The sequence below is a fragment of the Protopterus annectens genome, chromosome 5.part0 (genome assembly GCF_019279795.1).
Source record: "Protopterus annectens isolate FY-2018-M chromosome 5.part0, PAN1.0, whole genome shotgun sequence".
NCBI classification, from domain to species: domain Eukaryota; kingdom Metazoa; phylum Chordata; order Ceratodontiformes; family Protopteridae; genus Protopterus; species Protopterus annectens.
Window position 1 is genome coordinate 1,828,660,202 of NC_056735.1, and position 24,792 is coordinate 1,828,684,993.

The window sequence follows — 24,792 nt, forward strand, 5'->3', positions numbered from 1 at the left end:
AGGACATGTTTTTTTTCAAAATTTATTTAGCTCTTAAATCTTTTTTTTAATTTATGCTTAGTAATCGATTCATAAGTAGTAATAATTTGTTGTTAAAAGCAGGTGTGATTTAAAGGCTCTTGTTTAAAGTGATGATGAATTAAATTGTTTGGAAATATCCAAGATAATCTTTACATATTAAGCCCATTTTAGAAACTAAATAATACTTTGATAAGTAGTTTTGCATTTCACTATAATTGCTAGACTTGGCCTTCTAGCCACTGGGACCTTGTTTTTGGTAATGAAACCTGCTGAAACAACCCATTGTAATTGCACTCTTGCCACATAACAGTAATTCTACTTGTCCTTTGGATTGTGCACATTTTGGAATGTATGTAATGTGATAACATTCCCATGATCTCATAACATTTCTGAATTTTTGACAGACATGCTGTAGACTATTATCTGACATCAAATACTAAGATATTATGTCTTGCAAAGACTGTCTAGATGATACTAATGGATTACTGATGTTGTTGTGATATTCCTGAGTTGAACAGTGCTTAAGTATTTTGAATAATAATTAACATATAACAGAAAGTTAAGATTGACATATTTAAACACATTCACCCCTATTTTCAGCCAAGCAGTGTTGGTATTTAATTGCTTTTTCATTCTTCTTTTCTGAGTTTTTTTTCCCACAAAGTAAACCATTTTATACCACCATTTCTGTTTGTGCTGTTATTTTGAGCCAATGAATTATATCAGTCTGCACTTAGAGGTTCCCAAATATGACTCATGAATTTTGATAAGCATCTGATTTATTTTTGAGATAGAATGATCATTTTTTTTCAATTTTAAATGAAAGTCTTTGTATCCAAGATAATGCCTGTCTGAAAGTATAGTGTGGTTTGACTGGTGGATGAAGCTTTCTATGGTCTGGCCATCCTGACAGCATGGTTTGTCTCAATGGCTACATTTCTATGTTGCTTCTTGTAGCTGCTGTCAGTGGCAGTCCCTCTGGTGTCATTGGAATTTGTGCCATCGCCCATAGCAAATTATCAACGCATTCATTCATCTAAATTGTACTTAACATATAAGCAGTATGCTTCAGCTTACTACTTTGCTCTACAAGTAGTATCTTCAGTCTTTGCAGTTTACCCACAGCTTTGTGTAGTGACTGTTTGAAGATGCTGTATGTGGATTTTATGATCCATGTCTCCTCTTTAATATTCTTCCTGTACACAAATTACGAAGTATCTAACAAAGAAAAATAATATAGGCATTTCTTTTTCAGTCTGTGAATAACGTCATTTTTAGCTCTCAGTGCAGTAGGGCTATCCTTCTGCAGCAGTATTTCTTCTAGCCACTTTTGGCTTGCATCCACTTTGAAGTATCATAGATAGGATTGTATTGTACTGCCTGAGTGTAGGTGTATTTGTTACTAAACTTTTAATAGTTCAGAGCTTCTGCATTGTTCTGACCACTTCAACTGTGTCTTGCTCAGAGATTTCTTAGAGTTATGGTTATATTAGTACATTCCCCAGAAATTACATTTATGAGGGTTCTTTGTTAATATTTGCATATGTACAATAGCCCGGACCTTATCAACATCTGGCTAAAACCCATCTGTAACTAGAAGATGACCCATGCATTTCAGCAGTGACACACCTAGTCTTGCATTTTGCTCTCTTCACTTTCAAACTTTATGACCTCTAACAACTTAAGTATTTTGATGTCATAGTCTTGCTGTGTCTTACCACAGATTGAAATATATATAGTATTTGTAGTACCTTTTAGGCTTTCATTCATATCAGCTGGAGCAAATTGAAAGACTTATGGAGGTGTCAGAGTACCATATAGTAAGCTCTGGAATATGAATCTGCCCAAGGATTTATTAAAGGCTTACTTAGTCCAGTTTAATTTGCCAGCATCCCTGATACAAAGTTTTCATTAGGTACAGTAATAACTACAGCTTCTACTTTCTGCAAAGGATAGTGTTTTTTGTTTTTTTTTGATGATCCATTTGTAAAGATCTTGTGGGTCTACAAAAATTTTACCCATTAAGCAAACTTTCTCTTTAGAAGCTAGCCCAAGAAATTACTAATTGAAAGCTCTTGATCTGTATTTTCTAGCAGAGCTATAGACATGACACACTGTGTGGAGCATGTATCATTGTTACATCGCCTGGTGATAATTGAATTTGGTTCTCTGTTTTCAAGTATCATAGATCCTCGATCAGAAAAAATCTCTGGACAAAGCCAAACATAAGGAGATTGAAAGTCCCAAAATCAGTGACAAATTTTAAATACTGCTTTTACAAGGTTAGAAAGTAGCCAGAGTAACAGGTTGTGCTGTAGTATGCATTTTCTGAAGGATAAGAAGTCTGAAACTGAAATGTCTGTTACAATTTGCCTTCATCCCCATTAGATTTGCTAGAAGATCATAAATTTTATGAGGAAAAGACCAAAATATGAAACATTAATATGAACATTCTGCAAACTTTTAACAGTTGATAGGCATAGTTATCTGAAACATCTGATTTTGTTTCAAAACTCTACAGTTTATATTTCTGCAACTGCTTTGATGTACTCAGAAGTGGCATCACAGCTGACATATGCTTGTACAGACTCTCCCTTCTATGCACATTGTCTGAAAAAAATCCTAAAATTCTGTGTTTTGTTCAGCTCAGGTGATTTTTGACTTGACTCCGTTTTTTTCCACGGTCTCTTGACATAGCACTGATCATAGATGAGAGCTGTCATACCGAGTGCTGTAATCATCTGCAAATTTTCTACTTGCACATTCTCACCATTCTGTTTCCATATTTTTCTGATCATTGAATTCTACTCACTTTGGCATTTTTTAATTCTATTTTTTTTAGGATTATTGTTTGAATTTTGTTAGCCATGACCATGGGCAGGCATGCATTTTTGTGTAGTATATTGTCGTGCTTTAGTTGAAATTGCAGAGCCAGAACTTGAAACAGCTGTCTTTACACCTTATTTTTGCACACACACAGCTCAATCATATCTGATGTGCAGGCTTTAACTTGTGCCCAGAATATAGTAACACACGTAGGCTTAATTAACTTGCAGTTTAAAGCCAACACTCTTAATGAGATGCTGACATTATGTTGCACTCCATATTAAGATTCAGCACAGCTGGTTTGCTATTAGTCCATATTTTCTCAGTCCAGATGTCTTCCATGCTTTTTTGCCACTCATTCATAAGCTTCTGTCAGACATTTTTGTCATACAGCACTGTTTTACACACACTCTCTAAGATTCAATAAAATCCTCACTCTTTACGCTAATTGATTGGCATTGGTTGGTCATTTAGTGCAACTTTGAGAAAATGTGATTCATACAGGTTTAGTTGCAACAAGAAAGACTTCTTTTTTTGCTTATTACCATACCTCTAAATTGAACACTAGATGTTATGCAGTCCTATCTCGCCTACATTCTTACCCGTGGGTTCGGAGCTGAATATTGGCTCCGACTCTGCCGATTTTACTAGCTCAAAGTCTCTCATTGGCTGGGCTAAGAGAGTATCCCATGGTGCACTGCTCCATATCCCCAGATCTCTTTTGCCGCTTGTGAAGCTCGGACGTGGTCTCGCTTGGCTGTGGCTAAGTACCTTCTTTTTGCTATTTCTCCTTGAGAAATTTGTTAGTTCATACCCAAAAGCTATTTTAATAGCTATTTCTTGCTGATCGCTAAATTGTGTGTGTTTTCAGTGCTCGAGTGTGATAGTTGTTTTTTGGTATCCCTAATTGTTCCAGCGGGCTAGGCCCATTTTAGTTAGAGGACCTAGTCCTCCCCTATGTTGTTGGATAAACCTTTTTGGTGTCATTGTGTTTTTTCTGTGTAATCCCTCAAAGAACCATTTCAGTTAGAGGTTCTTAGAGTGTGTCTAGTACTGTTTTTCTGGTGTTTCTAAATTGTGTGTGAACCGTTTCAGTTAGAGGTTCTCAGAATGTGCCTAGTATGTTTTTTCTGGTGTTTCTAAATTGTGTGTTTTTCCCGTCCTTTTTGTAAGTTGCATCTAGGTGTTTTGCTAGCCTTAATTATAAAATGTCCAAGGATCAGAAGGAGCATAAGTCTTCTGGCTTTAAAAAATGTTCCAAATGTGGATATAAAATGTCCATCACAGATGGATACTCTGTGTGCGTCTACTGCCTTGGAGCCATCCATTTACAGGAGTCATGTAGCTTTTGCCACACGTTCAGTCCTAGGGTGCTCCAGGAGAGGAAAAATAAATTGATATTAAAGGGACTTCTGAAACCGTCATTTGAGGAAGCTATAGACCCTGCTTCTAGTACTCAGTCAAAATCTAAAGCTTCCAAGTCTAAGAAAAGGTCTCCGGCTCCATGTGCCACTTCGGAGCCTCCGGAGAAAATTACTGCTTTGGACTCTACCTCCTCGGCTCTACTGTCCTCGGGGGCCACAGGAGGTATCCGTGCTAACTGAATCGGCGTTGGCTCCTATTATTCTTAAACCCATTCGGAGCCGGTCGCCCAGTGTTAGGCATGGTTCACCAGCCAAGAGATCACAATCTCCATCGCTCTCCTCCAAATCCTCCAGGCTTTCTGATTTGGATGTCGATAGGGTAGTGCAGTGGCTCATGCAGTCACCGGTGTTGGCCAAATTGTTCTCTGCTCCGACCCACTCAGATCCGGAGCCAGTTCCTATATTTCCGTTTCGATGATTACTCCTCTGAGCACATCTTTGTCGTTGGAGCCGGTTTGCTCCGCTCCGAGTGATGTTCCTGTGCCGGCTCCTATACCCCCTCTGGGTTTATTGGTGCCGACCTCGGCTCCGACCATGTCGGTTCCATCCACAGGGTTCGAGACTCGGGTCTCTTTGGTCGGGCCCGAGGGGGATACTTTGGGACATCTGTCGGTTCTGAGTCTCCCACTCAGTGCATCGGCTCGGGGGATCCCGGTCGTGGCCTCGGAGGCCGGTCAGTCCTCGGACTCGGGGGACCTGCCTTCGAGGCCATGAGGAGCACGCTGGCCAGATCGTCAGCTACATCACCCGGGTCGGTCATTCCGTCCCCCACCACCCCGGCGAGAGCTTCTGACACTCATCTATCCATGGACAGTAGAGCGCTAGGCCCTAAGGATACCCTCACAAGCAGTCCTCAACTTTCTGAGGGTCTCCCAGAGTCCGTGCCTGAGGAGCCTCCTAGAAAGAAATTGTCCAAGAGGAAGCACATAGACTCCCAGGATGAGTCTCTCACCTCCGATACTGACCTCGAGGAATCGGAAGGGTCCCCCAAGTCTTCCTCTGATGATGTTTCCTTCTTCGATATCCTGGAGATACTGAAACAAAGAGGAGGCTGGCCTTCCAAAACTCCTTCTGAGGAGGAGTCAGTATTCCTTAAGGTTTTTGGCGCTCAACCCTCCACCTCCTGGGTGTCTCCACCCTTTGACGAACTTCTTGACCTCATTTGTCGAAGAGTGTGGGAAAACCCTGATTCTGTGGAGCCCGTGCCCAGGCATCCCAACAAATTCCTGTCTGCACCCCAGGGAAAAAAGTTTCTGTTAAAAGGAGCCCCTGTAGATGCCATGGTGGTGGAGACAGCCACCCAGAAGGAAGTTGCAGAGTCTTCCTCATCGGTCCATCCTCCTAACAAGGAGTCTAGGACCATGGACCAGTATGGGAAGCGTACCCTATCTTCAGCAACCTTCACTTTATGGTCGCTGAATTATTTGTCTCACTTCACTTGGCTCCAGAGAGATCTCCTCAAAGAGTTGGGAGATACTCTTGCAGGTAACATACCTGAGGCGGTGGCTCAGACAGTTAATGCACAGGTTTCTACCCTCAACTCCAGCACTAACTCGCCCATGCGGCTCATTTCGTATGCAGCCGAGGGAGCGAGTAGGGCAGCAAGCTCAGGGGTTGCCCTTAGAAGGCAAGCCTGGCTGCGCCTGTGTCAATTCGCGGAGGCCTTCAAGTCTTCCTTCACTGACGCCCCATTTGACGGTTCCTCCTTGTTTGGGACCAAAGTGAAAGACACCCTCACCAGGTGCGAGCAGGAGGGAAAGACCCTGTCTGCTGTAGGGGTCCATTTTTCCCTTCCTTCTAGGCCTTATCCCAAGGCCCAGCGGGGGGGGGGATGTGGTTCAAGAAATCACAGAGGTTTTTTTCCTGCCGCACAAGGTGAACCCCCCTCCAGAGGCAGGGGAGGGGTGGTTACTCAGGGAGAGGTCACCCCAGAGGCAGAGGGGGCCCCCCGCAATTCTGAAGACCGCGACTCCTTCCGTGGCTCTCCATACTCTCATTCCTGGGGGTGTGCCCGGCTGCGCTTATCCGGAGCCAGTCGGGGGTCGAATTGCCTTATATCCGGAAGCCTGGGAGAGCATCACCCAGGACCGATGGGTATTAGGGATAATTTCCGGAGGTTACCTCATTCCATTCTCTTCAGTACCCCCACCAATAAGAAAAATCCCAGACATTCCACCCAGTCAAAGGGATCACGCAGCCTCAGAGGTCTCTGAGCTGCTAGAAAAAGGAGCCATACTAGATCTCCGTGAACTCAACAATTACGTACACAAGTCCAAGTTCCGTATGGTCACACTACAATCGATTCTCCCATTGTTGGGAGAGGAAGTATCGATGTGCTCCATCGATCTCAAGGATTCTTACTACAATGTCAAAATGGACAGAGTATCCAGGAGCCACCTACGCTTCCGGCTGTGAGCCAATCACTTCCAGTTTCGAGCCCTGCCCTTTGGTCTCACCACAGCCCCCAGGGTGTTCACCAAATGTATGGCAGTGGTGACGGCTGACTTGAGACGTCAGGGATTACAGGTGTTTCCATACCTGGACAACTGGCTCCTTACCGCCCCCACCAGGCATCAACTAGTTCAGACCAGGGATGCTACCATCAGTCTATGTCACCAGTTGGGCATAACAATAAACTAGGAAAAATCTGCCTTATTGCCCTCACAGGGTGTCACCTTGAGTTGGACACCATTCGAATGCGAGCATTCTTACCACAAGAAAGGATCACAGTATTGTAACAGCAAATACATATGATGATACCCCTGACTCAAGCAAAGGCACGACTGGTTCTACAACTCCTAGGGACCATGGTGGCAACTATCATGTTGGTCCCTCTAGCGAGATTACACATGAGACTTCTTCAATGGTTCCTCTTTGTCCAATGGTCTCTCCAAAGACTCCCACTATCTCATCCTATCTTATTCACAGACAGGTGCAAGCAGGATCTCCGTTGGTGGCTGTGCACCAACAATTTGAATGGGGGAAAGCCCTTCGTTCCTCCCGTCCCTGTTGCCACGGTGACCACGGATGCCTCCCAGATGGGGTGGGGGGGACATTATCTCAGCAGGACAGTCCAAGGCATGTGGCAGGAACACTAGATACATTTGCATATAAATGTCCTGGAGATGAGAGCAGTACTTCTTGCATTGCAGGCACTTCAGGAAGTTCTTCCTCTAGGGACTATTGCGATACACTCAGACAGCATGTCAGTAGTGTGGTATCTCATCAAGCAAGGGGGAACCCGGTCTTACCTCCTATGCAGAGAGGCTATGCGAGTGTGGCATTGGGCAATAGCTTCTCAATGGTTTCTGGTGGCAACGCACATTCCTGGGAAGTCCAGTGTAATAGTGGACAGGCTAAGCAGAGTGATACTTATGCCTTACGAGTGGTCCCTGAATCGCCTGGTTGCAGAGCGAATTTTCAGCAGATGGGGTCAGCCTTGCTGTGACCTTCTTGCCAGCCCCCTTAATGCGAAATGCAGTAACTACTTCACGCTGATCCCCCCACAGGGGGAATCACCCAGGGACACTCTGGTTCATGATTGGCCCTCTGGTCTGCTTTATGCTTTTCCTCCATTTCCCCTTCTCTCAAGGGTGATTCAGAAAGCGCAATCCTTGGGAAGCAGAATGATTCTGATTGCCCCACACTGGCCTCATCAAGTATGGTTCCCCTTTCTTCAACCATACATTGTGGACACTCCTTGGATTCTGGAACCTCTACCAGATATACTGAAACACATGTTGGGACAGTTCCACCCCTCTCTGAGGACACTCCAGTTGACAGCCTGGCTACTCCACTTCCATCGCTAGTCAGACGTCATCGTTTTTCACCAGAAGTGGTCCATATATTATCGTCCTCTCATAAGCCATCCACTAGAAAGATTTACTCTAGCAAATCAAAAAGGTTCTCTATCTGGGCTCATACTAGAGGCATTGATCCTTAAACAGCTCCAATAGATTCAGTTCTGGAGTTCTTGTCTATGCTGTTTTATCAGGGGTCCGCATCAGCCACCATCAAAGTTCAGCTGGCGGAGATATCTAATTTCCACATAGCGAATGAACCTAGTCTTATGGCACACAGACTATGCAAAGCATTCCTTAAAGGTACCCTGTTGCTTCGTCCCCCAGTGTCTGAACCAGTCATAACCTGGGATCTCAATTTTGTTCTTCAAGCCCTTACTCTACCACCATTTGAGCCTGCAGCTACCTGTGAATTAAAATTTCTAACATGGAAAACAGCATTCTTAACAGCAGTCACTTCAGCAAGGCGGGTCTCGGAAATTCAAGCCCACTCCATCAAACCCCCATATTTGATCTTCCATAAAGATAGGGTCTCTCTTAGACCAAACCCCTTGTTCCTTCCTAAAGTGGCTTCTGCGTCTAACATGAATCAATCCATTGAGTTGCCGGTGTTCTTCCCCCACTTTTCCAACAAGGCAGAATTTAGATTTCACCAATTGGTTGTACATAGACAGTTACGCTTCTGTCTACACCGGACAAAAGATATCCGGAAATCTGGCCAACTCTTTGTCTCCTTTTTGGAAAACCGATTGGGTTCTCCGTTATCCAAGATCGCGCTGTCTAGATGAATAGCCAGTTGTATTTCTTTCATCTATCTGGCAGGAGGTAAAAATTTGCCATTTCCAGTCAAGGCACATTCTACGAGGGCTGTTTCTACATCCACAGCCTATCAAGCTAGATTGTCAATGGGTGATATATGTGCTGCAGCTACTTGGGCTTCTCCTCACATCTTTGTTTCTCATTACAAATTGGACGTGGTCACCAGGGGCAGATCTTCCTTTGGCTCCACAGTTCTCAGGAGTATTTTCCTATGAGCCACCCAGGATGTAGGTGCTAGGGACGCTGTCCCACGGGTAAGAATGTAGGCGAGATAGGACTACATAACATCAAGAGGTTATGTACTCACCATAACGTTCGATTTATGTAGTCCATCTCGCCTCACATTCTTACTTACCCTGCCACCTTTCCCCTGCCTGGAGGATTTGAAGGTTAGGTTGTTACCTGCAGAGTCCCTTTGATTAGTTATTGTTGATATGGATGTGAGGTGTGTATGAAGTACATATGTTGTTTCGCAGCAAACTAGATCTGGGGATATGGAGCAGTGCACCATGGGATACCCTCTTAGCCCAGCCAATGAGAGACTTTGAGCTAGTAAAATCGGCCGAGTCGGAGCCGATATTCTGCTCCGAACCCACGAGTAAGAATGTGAGGTGAGATGGACTACATACATCGAATGTTATGGTGAGTACATAACTTCTTGTTTTCTTACTAGTAGTCCCTACACTGAGTTAGGAAAGGCGTGCCTTACACACACACACACACACACACACACACACACACACACACACACACACACACACACACACACACACACACACACTTATTCATGCCCCTATAGTCATGTGTACATATCTATATATACCTATATATATAATCTATAGTATATATGTTTACATACACACATCAACACACCCCAAACCCCACGTCCTTGTAGAACTTACCTACCCAACGAGTTCACCCACAGAAGTGAATGGGTGACTGTCTTGTTTTGAAGCTGCCCACTTTTTTCTCCTAGAGTAAAATTTTACTTGGCCAAGTGACTTTATTTCTCTTCATTTTGCCTCGTAGACGTTCCTTTTTAATCTGTACCTGTATGTCTGAGATTTGAAAGACCCCACCCTGCTTGATTTTGTGAACCTGTGCTGACCCTGCCCCCTCCACCACCATTCACTTATCAGTAGAATTTGATTCCAAAATCCTGTAAATCGAAAGAATATGAATAGCAAAAAGTACAATAAGGGCACAACATTAATGGAAATGGTCACTAAAAAGATGTTGCTATATTGTTTCTTTACATGCAGTTAGGTCACTTAAAATTGCATATAAACACTGAATTCAAATCCCTTCAGCACAGTCAACATTTTAAACAACTGAGTCATTTAAACTTTTTATATATTTCAGTTGACATTTTGGATGAACAATTCACAGCAGTGGAACTCTGCCATACAGAACAAAACTTAGTGGCTGCTGTCTCGTTCACATGAATGGGACATTTTCACATCTTCTTACACATATTGTTCAATCTTTTTTGTCATTGGAAAGTTTTTAAACTCTGGATTCATGTAATCAGGCTGTAACACACAACCAAAATGATGAAACAAGATCTTGACTTTATAATATCAGTTACTTGACCTTGCATAACCATTAAGGTGCAACTTCAAAGCTCATTACATTTTGAACAACTAATTTGTTTTGGGATTTATTATGCTTTATAATTCCTTGAGATGTTTTTTTCTTCACCTGTTTTAGGATGATATTAGATGGCAAGTCTGATAACTTGTTCGTGTTTTTCATGAGCATTATTGTTTTATTTGTTATGCATTGTAGTACTTTGTGAAGAATGTTATAAGTTTTACACTGTCATTTGATGGTGTGCTTGTAAACATCTGTTTCCTTGAGCATAATCTGAGTAATTTCAACAGGAAAAATGAAGAGCTATTTTATTATTATTGCAGTGGGATTTGAATGTGTTTTTGCTCAATCAGCAAGTATTTTAGTTTGTTTAGATACATTTTTGAAATACATAAGTTTAGTATGTAAACATTTGAGTTGAAAAGTCATGTGACAAAACAATATCACGTGAATATGGCTTTATGTAGTTGATTGGTTCTTAATGTTTTTTTTAAAAATGATGTAGGAAGATTGTTTTAATTGATTTGTATCTGAAGAAGCGTTGTAGAAAAAAATGCAAAAGCGGTCATACTCCATTAAATTTTGTTTGCTTTTATCCTGCTGTGTTTATTGCTTCCTTAGTTTTGCTTTTATTTACAAGGAGCTGGTTTTATCCTTTTATGTGGTTTGTATTTCTCACTGTTCTGTTTATGTTGTGAAATGTTTGCTTCCCCACTGCAAAACCACATCGATCCATATCTATCCATTTTGGCATCACTTTTGCCACTCTTTTAGCTATTAAAGAAGCACACTTTTTAGTTATGATTTACTTTTGAAATGAGCCTGTATGAAGCTGGGTCTAATGGATCTTTACCCTCTTTAGGTATTACAGCTACTACCTCTTTCTTCAAGAATGTTGGTACTTCTCCTCTTATACTACTGTTAAACAAAACCTTATAGATCTTCATCAGTTTTTCCCTCCTAGCTTCTAAACTTCCACAGGAATACTATCTATTCCTGGGGACTTTCCTGTAGATTGGTTATACATCACCATTTTTATCTCATCTCCTTCTATCCTGTTAGTGATTGAGCCTCCTCTCCCTTTAGCCTTGGCATATTTAATTCTTACATAAAGATTTCCACTTGTACCTTTTCTTGATTTCCATATTTCTCTGCTTTACATAGACTTTCATAGAATTTACAAAATATTTGTAATACTTCTACAGGATCCCTTATCTTCCTTGTTGTAGGCTCCCTAAGCTTGATGGCAGTGCTTTCTACTTTCTGTTGCCTAAGTCGTTGTGCTGCAGAGTTGTTATAACAAAAACAGTTGCTTAGGAACAGTCTTTCTAAACTCATGCATATTATCAATGTAGTCCCTTATTTTCTGTTCAGCATTCTGTAATTGCTCCTCTTCGTGTTCTGTGAGATTCCCCCTGTTTTGCAATACTTTAATATTTGTCAATCCCTCTAAATAATTCTTGTTACTTCTTAACCATATCTTCTTTCATTTCCACCCTGTTTTTAAATTCCACTTTAAATTTATCCCACTCTTTAGCTATATTTTCAGAAGTTGTTTCATTCTTCTCTAATAAAGCGTGAATAATTTCCACTACCCATTCCTTAAAGGAAAACTCCACCCTGGAACTAAAAAAACTCTCTCTTCACTCTTCCTGACCTATTTTAGCACATCAAAGTCACTAAGTGCTTTATTTGTAATTTTAGCGCGTTTTCCACAACATGGCTACCAATGGGGCTTGATGTATCACCGTGATCTTGTACTCCCTCACCCCTTGCTCTTTCCCATAATACTTTGTATGACTCATGCCAGACATAAGGAAATAACTTTAAATTCCCATGCCATTGACATAGAATGGGATTTAAGAGGGTCACTGTTATTTTCTTTACCTCCTGTAAAAGGATTGCTTCTTTTCTGTCTCTAATCACCCTCACTTATGTTTGGCTCAGACCTTGTTTTGCACTCTACTTAAAAGTTATCCAGCTACAGCCAGAAAAGTAAATTGCAAGCCTTTGTTCAGGATTTCTTTTGTAGTCTGAGGAATTGATTCTGCAAGAGTCTCTCAGTGCAGTGACAGTTATAACACCTCTGTAGTAGTGTGGGGTGAGGAGACTCTCAATTTCTCTTGAACTACAAAATAAAACACTAAACAAAGACCTGCAGTTCAGTTACTTTTCTGCCTGTAGCTGGACAAGTATAGTGTAAAACAACATCTGAGCCAACCATAAATGAGGGTGATTAGAGACAGGAAAGAAGCAGTCCTTTTATAGAAGGTGAAGAAAATAACAGTGACCCTCCCAAATCCCATTATATGTCAATGGCATGGGAATTCAAATTAACTTCCATATGTCTGGCATGAGTCATACAAAGTATTATGGGAAAGAGAAAGGGTTGAGGGAGTACAAGATCACATTGATACATCAAGCCCCATTGGTAGCCATGTTGTGAAAAAAAGGCTAAAATTACAAATAGAGCACTTAGAGTGATTTTGATGTGTTAAAATAGGCCAGGAAACAGATTTGAGTGAAAAAATTTTTTTTTTTAGTTCTAGGGTGGAGTTTTTTTTTTTTAATTCCTCTCTTTCCAACAGATAAATGGGAAAGTGCCAGTGTCTCATTTTTATTTCATTACCTTGTATTTTTTTTTTTTAGTTATTATAGGCACATGATCTGAAGTAATGATTAGATGTGAAGTTGTTCTATCTCGCCGTTCATTCTTACAGATGGGTTCGAAGCCGATCCTCGGCTCTGAGTTGGCCTACTACAAAGCTTGAGGTCTTCAGACAGCTCGAGGCCAAGTCTCTATCCCATTATGCACCTAGAGTTACCTCAGATCTAGTTTGCCACTGCAGTAGATCGGAGGATCATTGCACAGCTCGGGCCAGTACATTTCTTTTCTGATATTTTCTAGGATATTGTTATTTCTAAAAATATTTCTAAAAAACAATTTATAGTTAGTATTTGATAGTGTTTAATACTGATAGCCTTATAGCTGGTTAGTAGAGATATTTCTTCTCTTTTTGGCCTCGTTTTTCTATAGGCCTTTAATATTACCTTTCCCTTTGGTGTGCCTTTAAATCATTATATAGCTTCTAGTTAAATAATTACTTAGTGTGTGTGTGTGTGTGTTTTGTTAATAGTTAGTACATTGTTATTCAGCCCATTTGTTATTTAGGGCTTATTTAGATAATTTAGCTTACCAGTTTAACTTTGCTAGTTATTTGGGTGTGGCTAGTCTCTTTAAAGTACAGTAGGTTGTTGTTGTATACTGTATACCTGATTATGGCTGACCAGGATAAGGATAAACATACTAAGTCAGGATTTAAAAAAGTGTCCAAAATGTGGACAGAAGATGTCTGTGACAGATGGTCACGTTAATTGTGTGTGTTGCCTCGGAGCCTGGCACTGACAGGAAAGCTGCTCCATTTGTCATTCTTTTTCATCCAGAGTTCTTCAGGAGCAAAAAAGAAAACTTATAGATAGAGGACTTCTTAAACCGTCATTTCAGGAAGCTTTGAGTGACCAGGGTACATCTAGTAAGTCTTCAAAGTCTTACAAGGCTTCTTCTTCCTCTTCTTTGGAAGTTAAAAAATCAAAAAAAGAGTCGATGTCGGCTCCACAGCCCTTGGAGCCGAGCATCTTGTCTTTTGGAGCCGGTCCTTATTCCTGAAACCGGTGTCCAAATTTCTAAAATCACCTATTCTACAATCAGTACCTCCATCCATCCATTCATCTCGGTCCTCGATCAGCCTGTCCGATATGGATGTGGATCAAGTGGTGCAGAAGTTGTTACAGGCATCAGCGTTCACTAAATTTTTGTTAGCTCCGACCCAGGTGGTTTCGGAGCCTAAAACTGTAATGCCATTGACTTCTTTTCCTCCTCCGAGCCATACCAGTCCTTCGGAGCTGGAGGAGTTGGACGTGATGATTGTTGAGCCTTCGGAGCCGATGCCTGTTCCAGTGCCATCGGTTCTGTTTACTCGGACTTCCATGGTGCAGATCAAGGAGTCTAGGAGTCGACACTCTCTTGTCGGGTCCGGGGAGGATAGTCGGACCGACATGTCAGTTCCAACTTTGCCTCTCGGGGCCTCGACTCGGATGAGTTCGGCTCCTACGTCTGGATGTCCTTCAAAGATGCATCTGCAGTCCTAACAAATGGGTTGTCCTGGCCTCAGGCAGCCCTTCGGTCGGCCGGATTCCAAAGTCTGGGTCTGGCCTCGGCTGGTGTCGCACTTCACCCGACGTCATAGCTGCAGTTCTTCGGGTATAAAGGCATCAGCCGACGCCATTTTCCTCAGTCTTTCTTGCGCGTGGCTCAAGCAGAAGCTGTTCGCAAGTGCCGGTCGGTCAGATCCAGAGATTACTACTACCAAGACTTCTAAAGCTAAGTACCCGTTGGGGACTCATTCTTGCCTCAGCCGATGTCAGAAAAAGTGAATAACTGTTTAACTTGTGGGAAACAAATACCTCATAAAGACTTCCACTCTTACTGCCTACCTTGTTTAGGCCCAGACCACGACGTAGCAGCTTGTTTAGCCTGTGCTTCCTTCAACCGACGGACGCTTAGACATCGGTCGGAGTTTGCAGAGGAGTTGCCCGCTTTTGCTTATATCATGTCGTCGGAGACTCCGACTTCACATTTAGCTAAAAAGCGTAAGGAAAAGGACCGACACTCGCGGTCCGCGGTTTCGGCCGAAACCGCGGTTAAGCCAACCGCGAGTGTCTCGGTTTCGGCTGAAACCGAGTCTGTGGTTCTTCCTTCGGCCGTAAGCATGCCTCCTACTGCCGAGGCCTCTTCCAGCATGGCTGAATCTGCTACTGAACTTCCACCTGCTCTTACAGTTTCTCAGGATTTATCAGATACTATTCCCCTAGATGTATCTACTCCTACACGTGGAGCTGCTAGGCCCCCTGCATCCATGTCAATTAAGGCCTTTGCCAGGGCTAAAGCAGCTAAATCTTCCAAGGCCGTGCCTACTAGAGCCCCCTCTCACAGGCCTAGCTGTAGTACTCAAATGCTTAGTCTAGCAGAGGATCTCATTTCTTTGATCAGGGGATCCCAGTCTCACCCTGATAGGGCCTCTCAACCCCCTCCAGAGAAGAGACCTAGAGCAGAACCCCCTGAGCCAGTTTCTACTGATTACTCCTCAGATGAATCAGAAAATACAAACCCCCCTGAGGGCCCTTATTCTCCATATGAGGACTCTGATGCAGAGGACTCCATTCCTTCTGCCTCTCCTCCTGAGGAATTTTCTTTTGGGGAAACCTTGCATGCTATGAGGGAACAATTTCAATGGCAGGGCCAGGATTTCTCAGACTCTAGGAAAAGGCTTAGGACTTTTTTGCATTTGCCACAGCATAGGCCTTTAGCCATTCCTCCAGTACTTACAGTTGTGGATGATGCATTTAATGATGCTTGTACTGCTCCTGATTCACTCCCTCCGGCCCCTGCTAAGCCCGACAGATACTACAGGGTTCCGGACACACATAATCACTTGTATAAGGCTCCTTTTGCAGATCCTGAAACTATTTCACAGGGCCCCAAGGCTGTAGCAGCTACCTCTGCCAAAAACCCACTCCCCTCTGAAAGGGAATCTAGGGCCTGGAGAGATGGTGTAAAAAGTTTATACTTCTGCTACTCTTCGGCTAGGGCCTTAAACTGTCAATTCCACATGATTCAGTATCAGGAATTTATGTTAGATCAGTTATCTAAGAAGCTGTCCTCACCTGAACCTTTAGACAGAAAGTCACTTCAGGAAATGGTACATAACATACAGCAGGTCAGTAATCATTCCTTAAAATGCGGCTATGATGCACTGGAGGCCTCCTTTAGATCAGCTATGACTGGTACAGTGATCAGAAGGCATGCATGGTTAAAAGAGCAGTCCTTACCAGACCATGTAAAATCAAAGCTCCTAGATGCTCCCATGGATAAACACAATTTGTTTGGCTCTCCTGCACAGCAAGTGCTGAAGAAGGTGGAAGAGAAAGCAAAATCTGTCCAGACAGTCAAGGATTTCTTACAGGTCCAGCCTCCAAGGTTTAGTAGGAACTGGCCTTCCAAGAATTGGTCCTTTCCAGACACCAACAGAGCACAGAGAGGCAGGAATAGGCACAAGAGGCAGAGGTCAATCCAGAGGTGCCTACAGGGGACGTCAGTGGCAGCCTAACAACCAGCGAAGTGCAGATCCAGCCACTACCACTTCCACAGGACAATCACAGTGACTTGGCTCTGAAGCCGCCTACCAGGGAACAACTAGAAGCACCCTTAGGCGGAAAGCTAGCCTTATTTTCAGTAACCTGGCATTGCATTACAGGAGACAAATGGATTTTACAGACAATAGACAAAGGTTACAGGTTTCACTTCCATACTCTACCAAGGAAGAGAGGAATGCCAAACCTACCTCCAAATCAAAAGGCAAACGCTCTAGAACAAATAGACAACTTAAAAAGGATGAGAGCTATAGAAAAGGTACCATCTATGGAACAAGGGCAAGGATTTTACTCCAGACTTTTCCTGGTGCCAAGGAAGGAAAATCAATGGAGACCTATTCTAGACATGTCCGCTCTGAACACATACCTTATTGTCCCAAAATTCAAAATGCTGACTCTACAGCAGCTTCTTCCCATGCTGGGCAAGGAGTCTTGGCTGGTAACTCTAGATCTCAAGGAGGCATACCTGCACGTCCCCATATGACCAAATTGCAGAAGATACCTCAGATTTCTTGCAGGATCAGAGCATTATCAATTCTCAGCATTGCCTTTTGGCTTATCTACTGCGCCCAGAGTATTCACGAAATGCCTGGCATCAGTAATTGCTCATTGCAGGCTTCAGGGAATTCAAATTTACCCTTACCTGGACGATTGCCTGTTACAAGCGGACAACAAAAACAAATTGTTGTTATTCATCTACTGCAAGCCTTGGGATACACAGTCAATATAAAAAAGTCAAGGCTGTTGCCATCCCAAAGGATAACCTTCTTGGGTGCAGAACTGGACACATCAAATCAAATGGCATCCCTCACAGCAGAAAAACAAAAGCACCTTCCACTCTACTTCATGGCATTAACAACGCAGAACCAGCTTACAGCAAGGAAAGTCCTGCAAGCCCTGGGTTACATGGCATCCTGCATAATATTGATCCCACATGCCAGACTGCATATGAGGAAGTTGCAATGGTACCTAAGGAATTTATGGTCTCAGCACAAGCACAGCCTAGAAACCCAAATTCCAATAATTCCATGCCTGAAGCAAGAATTCCGATGGTGGGCTCAGGCCTGTCAATTGAACAAAGGACTGCCCTTCCACAGCCCTCAACCAAGCCAGACTATCACCACAGACACCTTAGACCTCGGTTGGGGCGCACACATGCTGGACAAGTGCATACAAGGCTTATGGACTCAAGACCAGCTAAACCTACACATAAACCAAAAAGAGATGCTGGCAGTAAAACTGGCAATTCAAGCATTCAGACCGTTTCTCCAACAGGGACAATTGCTGATAAGGACGGACAACACCACAGTTATGTGGTATATCAACAAACAGGGAGGCACACATTCATATCCTCTATGCCGGATGGCAATGGATCTCTGGAATGTGGCCCTAAGCCTAAACATACAGCTCAAGGCAATATTTGTGCCAGGAAAAGAAAACATACTAGCAGACATCTTAAGCAGGACTACCACGGATGCCCACGAATGGATGCTGCATCCAGACATCTTCAAATCCATCACAAGGAAATGGGGACTACCAGAAATAGACTTATTCGCTTCCCCACACAATCACCAATTGAAAAAATTCTGCACAAGGACATACCACCCACTTGCTTGGAAGGTGGGCTCCCTATCTTTCAGTTGGAAAAACCTGACAGCATATGCATTCCCACCTCTTCCTTTGATGCACAAGGTGCTATTGAAGATCAAAGAAGACCACCCAAGGATCATCCTGATAGCTCCAGACTGGCCGAGGCAGCACTGGTACCCACTACTGAGGAGTATGTCTCGGGAACTCGCATGGCCTCTACCCCTGGTTCCTTTACTGCTAACACAGAACAACTTAAAAACCCTGCATCCAACCTGAAAAAACTGCAGCTAGCTGCTTGGAGCATTGCATAAGACAAAATAACCCAGATTTATCTCAAAGGGTTAAAGACATTATCTTGGAAGCTCGCAGACCCTCAACAAGAAAAACTTACTCAGCTTAAATGGAAAAGATTTCTCTTTGGAGTGCAGCAAAAGGGCAAAATGTAGCACTGGTAAACATAGCTAACATCCTGGAATACTTAGCAGAGCTTTTCCACAATGGCCTGTCTTACTCTTCCATTAAGATTCATGCGTCAGCTATTTCAGCAGAATACAACATGGATCCTCCAGTCTTCTCTCATCCTCTACTCAGGCAGTTTCTGAGAGGAATCAAAAATGTAAAGCCACCAAGGAAGCCACCATTGCCTACATGGGACTTGAACTTTGTGCTAGAAAAGTTGACACTTCCCCCTTTTGAACCAGCAGCAACAGCAGAATTACAGTACTTATCATGGAAAACTGCTTTCCTGCTTGCAATAACTTCAGCAAGAAGGGTTTCTGAACTACAGGCATTAATGGCAGTGCAACCCTTCCTTATCTTCCATCAGGATAGAGTGTCCATGAGAACTAATCCAACCTTTATGCCAAAGGTGGTCTCCAGGGTATCTTTAAACCAAGCAATCCACCTACCTACATTCTTCCCCAACCCACAGAACAGGGGAGAAAGACTGCTGCATACCTTGGATGTGCATAGGCAATTGCGCTACTACCTGGACAGAACCAAGAACAATAGAAAAACTGACCAGCTTCTGGTAGCATATGCCATAGGAATGGAAGGAAAAGTAATTTCAAAATGGACAATCTCTAAATGGATAGGAAATTGCATTAGATTTTGTTATTCTTATCATGGAAAGGCAACTCCAGAAAATATCAGACCTCACTCCACAAGAGCTACAGCCACTACTACAGCTTTTTTACGAGGAGTGGCTACAAAAGACATTTTAGAGGCTGCTACTTTGCCAAGCATTATAATCTACCCTTATACTCCAGATCCCGAGCAGGTTTTGCCACTGCTGTGTTGCAAGGGATCTTAACTACACCATAATCTTGTTAGGGCCTCCTCCCCCAGTTTGGCTATGGTATTCTACCCATTTGTTAGGACTGCAGATGCATCCTTGAAGGACATAGTACAGTTTTGTACCTACCATAAATGTAGATGTCCGAGAGGTATGCATCTGCAGTCAGGATTACCCTCCCTCCTTCCCCTCTGTGGTACTCCTAGGGTATTTGCCCATCTTGTAGCTAGCTGGGGGAATCTATTATGGTGTATTTGTTTGTATATATGGTCATACATGTTTATTTCTATTTGCTCTCTGTTGTTTGGAAACATTTGCATTTTTCCAAATTTAGCCTTCCTAGAGGGCATCTGGCATCTGGGGCAAGAAACACTGAGGAAAATGGCATCGGCTGATGCCTTTATACCCGAAGAACTGCAGCTATGACGTCGGGTGAAGTGCGACACCAGCCGAGGCCAGACCCAGACTTTGGAATCCGGCCGACCGAAGGGCTGCCTGAGGCCAGGACAACCCATTTGTTAGGACTGCAGATGCATACCTCTCGGACATCTACATTTATGGTAGGTACAAAACTGTACTTTCAGAGCCCACTGTGCCAGTGCTGAGGGGATCGGTGGTTTCTTCAGACCCAGCAGTCCCTTCTCATTGGAGCAGGGGTGCCTTCGAAGCCATGAGGCTAAGACATCTACGGCTTCAGGTCTGACTACCTTCTCTCCAAAAGTGCCTGTGTCCACTTCTGCTTCACAGGTCCTTTCTAAGCGTAAAGACCCTGAGCCTCAGGAAGCCCCATTGGGTGGCCCCTGTTCTTCTGAGACCTTACCAGAAATTCCCACTGATGAGGTTCCCAGGAAGAGAGGAAGCACTTAGATTCCCCACAGGAGTCTCTCACATCTGATACTGACTTGGATGAATCAGAAGGGTCTCCACAGTCCCCATCTGAGGATATCTCATTTGCTGAGATATTAAATATCCTTAGGCAGAGGGGTGACTGGTAGTCCACCAACCCTACTGAAGATTTCTCCTGAAGGCTTTCAGGTCTTAACCCTCTAACTCTTGGGTGTCTCCGCCCTTCGATGAGCTGATCTCGCGAAGGGCGTGGGAATCTCTGGACATCATGGATCCTGTGCCTAGGAGGCCTAATAAATTTATTTGTGCCCCCAGGAAAAGTCTTTCCTTATCAAGGGAGTGCTAGTTGATTCCATGGTGGTGGTGGCAGCCACCAAAAAGAAGATGTCAGAAACTTCTTCCTCTTTCCATCCTCCTAACAGAGATTCTAAAATCATGGATAGATACGGCAAGTGCACGTACAGTTCAGCGACTTTTGCCTTGCTTTCACTGAACTGTCTCTCATTTTACGAGACTGCAAAGAGATCTCCTAAAAGAGCTTGGAGATGCTCTTCAGGGTACAGTAGCTGCAGGAGCTTCAAACAAAGTCCCTCCTAGTTAGCTACCCTCAATTCTGTAATGATCTCATCCATGCTTCTCATTTCATAGGCAGCTGATGGAACCAGTAGGGCAGCGGGTACAGGAATTGCTCTTAGGAGACATTCCTGGATGCGCTTGTGTTCCTTCACGGAGCCCTTTAAGTCATCCTTTGTTAACACCCCTTTTGATGGCTCGTCCATTTTTGGGCCCAAAGTTAAGGAAACTTTGACCAGGTGTGAGCAGACAGGAAAGATTGTGCCTGCCATCGAAATCCGTTTTTCCACCCCTACCAGACCCTACCTCAAGGGTCAAAAGGGAGGAAAGATGTGGTTCCAAAAAGCCCAAGGTGCCTTTCTGGACACACATGGTGAACCCCCCCTCCAGGGGCAGAGGAGGGGGCAATAATGAAAGACGCCACCTTCACAGCAGAGGGTGTCCGCAAAACCAGGGTGACAGAGACCAGTTTTTTGGGAAGCCCTACCAGCACTCCTGAAATGTGGCTCTACTGTCCTACTCTGGAGGCAGTCGGGGGTCGCTTATCTTTGTATCCAGATGCCTGGCTCAAAATAACAAACGACAACTGGGTACAAAGTATAGTTTCCAGAGGATATGTCATTCCTTTTGCCACTCCCCCTCCATTGACAACAAAAATCCCGGACGTTCCACCCAGTTACAGGGAACAAGCAACAGTAGAGGTCCAAACGTTGTTAAGAAAAAGAGGCATCCAACCAGTCCCAGCATACCAGACAGGATTCAAAACTTACTCAAGATACTTTGTAGTTCTGAAAAAGACAAGGGACTGGAGACCTATTTTGGACCTCAGCAGACTAAACAGATCTGTCAAGAAAGAGAAGTTTCAGATGGTTACACTTTCTCTTCTTAGGGAAAGACAATTGGATGTGCTCAATAGATCTACAGGATGTGTACTATCATATAAAAATGGCCAGAACATTCAGGGATCATCTGCGCTTCCGGTTGGGAGCCAATCATTACCAGTTTCGAGCCCTGGCCTTTGGTCTCACTACAGCCCCCAGAGTGTTCACCAAATGTATGGCAGTGGTCATGGCTCATCTGAGGCATTTAGGATTTCAGGTATTTCCATACTTAGAAGATTAGCTCCTCACCACCACCACCAGGCATCAGCTAATACAAGCCAGAGACACCACTCTTACTCTTTGCAATCATCTGGGCATTACAATAAATTCAGAAAAATCTGCCTTGTTGCCATCACAACATATCGTTTTTATTGGAGCAGAATTGGACACCACCGCCACTTTGAGATTTCCAGCAGAAAGAGTTTTACTACTTCGTCAGCAGGTCCACAACATCATATCCAAAGACAAGGCTCCAGCATCAGAAGTGCTAAAATTGTTAGGCATGATGGCAGCTGCAATATTAGCGATACCATTGGGACGCATGCACATGCGGATTCTGCAGTGGCTGTCATTCACTCAATGGTCTTACCAAGAGCTCTTAATGTCCCATCTCATAATGATCACAAACACATGCAAAAAGGATCTTCAGTGGTGGTTGACCTGTCTTTATGTAACAATAGGATGTCCTTCCCTCACCATCGGCCACAGTGACCATGGACGCTTCCCTGATAGGGTGGGGGGGCATTTTCAGGGAAGAATAGCCCAAGGCACATGGATCGAACAGGAGACACAGCTGCATATCAATGACCTGGAGATGAGAGCGGTACTTTTAGCATTGCAGTACTTCCATGACTCTCTTCCTCTGGGAACAATTGCGATTCAGACAGATAACATGTCGGTCGTCTGGTACTTGAACAAACAAGGAGGAACCATGTCCTTTTCCCTTTGTCGCGAGACCCTAAGAGTATGTCTGTGGGTTACATCCACCCAGCACTTTCTGATAGCAATGCACATCCCAGGGAAATCCAACGTGATAGCAGACAAACTGAGCAGGACAATTTTGTTGCCTCACGAGTGATCCCTTAAGAAAGAGTGGAGAGAATTTTCCGCAGGTGGGGCCTGCCTTGCTGCGACCTTTTTGCCAACCTCATGAACACAAAATGCAGAAGCTACTTTGCCTTGATTCTCCTTCCGGGAGAAGCCCTAAGGGATGCACTTGTACGCAGTTGGCTTCCGGGTCTTCTCTATGCATTCCCACCAATCCCTTGATACCCAATGTTTTGCAGAAAGCAAAGGCCCTGGGAAGGACCATCATTCTAACAGCCCCTCATTGGCCTCGTCAGATTTGGTTCCCCTACCTTCGACTTCATCTGTTGGAAGAGCCTTGGATTCTGGACCCAGTTCCAGACCTACTGACGCATTCGTCGGGGGCTCTTCATCCCTCTCTTTAGTCCCTGAAATTGATAGCTTGGCTGCTCCAATTCCCAACATAGCCAGGGTCCCTAACCTCTCAAATGAAACGCAGTATGTATTGATATCCTCACATAAGTCCTCTACTAGGAAGCTATACCTTAGCAAATGGAGAAGATTTTCTAAATGGGCTTCTCAAAATGACATTTATCTCTACCAAGCCCCTATTTCCTCCATATTAGAGTTTTTGACTATGCTTTTCAATAAAGGAGCTGCAGCAGCAAAAGTTCAGGTACAACTTGCTGCTATCTCTAATTTTCACCTTGGCTTTGAAGGATTAAACATAATGTCTCAAACTATCTAAAGCCTTTCTCAAAGGAACCTTTCATCTCAGACCACCTGTGAAATCCCCTTATACCCCATGGAATCTAAATTTTATGCTTTCTCACATTATTCTCCCACCTTTCGAACCAGCTTCCTCATGTGATTTGAAATATTTGTCATGGAAGACCATCTTTTTTAGTAGCCATCACTTCTGCCCATAGAGTGTCAGAGCTACAGGCCTTGTCTATAACACCTCCTTATTTGATTTTCCATGCTGACAAGAGTGTCCCTCTGTACAAATCCTTCATTTTTACCCAGTTTGTACTGAAGCTAACCTTACTAGATCATAGATTTACCAGTGTTCTTTCCCAAACACACCAGCAACTTAGAGTATATGCTGCACAAGCTTGATGTTCATAGACAGCTCAGATTTTACCTGGATAGAACAAAAGAGTTCAGAAAATCAGAACAGCTTTTTGTTTTCTTTTCAGATTCCAGAAGAGGTATGCCAGTGGCAAAGACAACACTGTCTAGACGATTACCTGATTGTATTACATTTACTTATTCAGCTGCTAATTTACCTTTACAACACAAAATTAAGGCTCATTCTACCAGAGCAATGTCCACATCTTCTGCTTTTTCTTCTAGGCTTCCTATAGTCAATATTTGTGCAGCAGCCACTTGGTCAAAGCCTCATACCTTAATCACTCATTACAAAGTTGACAAGGCCTCCAGGGACAGGGCCTCCTTTGGTTCTACTGTCCTGAAAAACATACTCCTGTGAGCCACCTGAGAAAGGTGGTGCTTGGGGCACCACCCATCTGTAAGAATGAACGGCGAAATAGAACAACGTCACATAAAGAAGTTATTTACTCACCATAACGTTCCATGTGAGTTGTTCATCTCCCCTTCATTCTTACTTCCAACCCTCCTACCCCCCTCCAAGGTTTTTTGAGGACCAAGATACTAGTTTTATCCTGGTTGCTCAATCTTTCTGTGGGTTTTCTCCTAAAGAGTGATAGAATGGCACATGGTATTATACGCAGCAAACAAGATCTTAGGTAACTCTAGGTGCATCATGTGATAGGGACTTGGTCTCGAGCTGTCTGAAGACCTCGGGCTTTGTAGTAGGCCCATCTGTAAGAATGGAGAGATGAACAACTCACATGGAACATTATGGT

General features: G+C 43.5%; 1 protein-coding gene across 2 annotated transcripts in view; it reads left to right on the top strand.

Moving 5' to 3' along the window:
* The window catches only part of COG6 (component of oligomeric golgi complex 6), a 1,421,580-nt gene that overhangs the window by 355,898 nt on the left and 1,040,890 nt on the right, over positions 1–24,792 (top strand). The gene's annotated exons all lie outside the window — the stretch shown is intronic.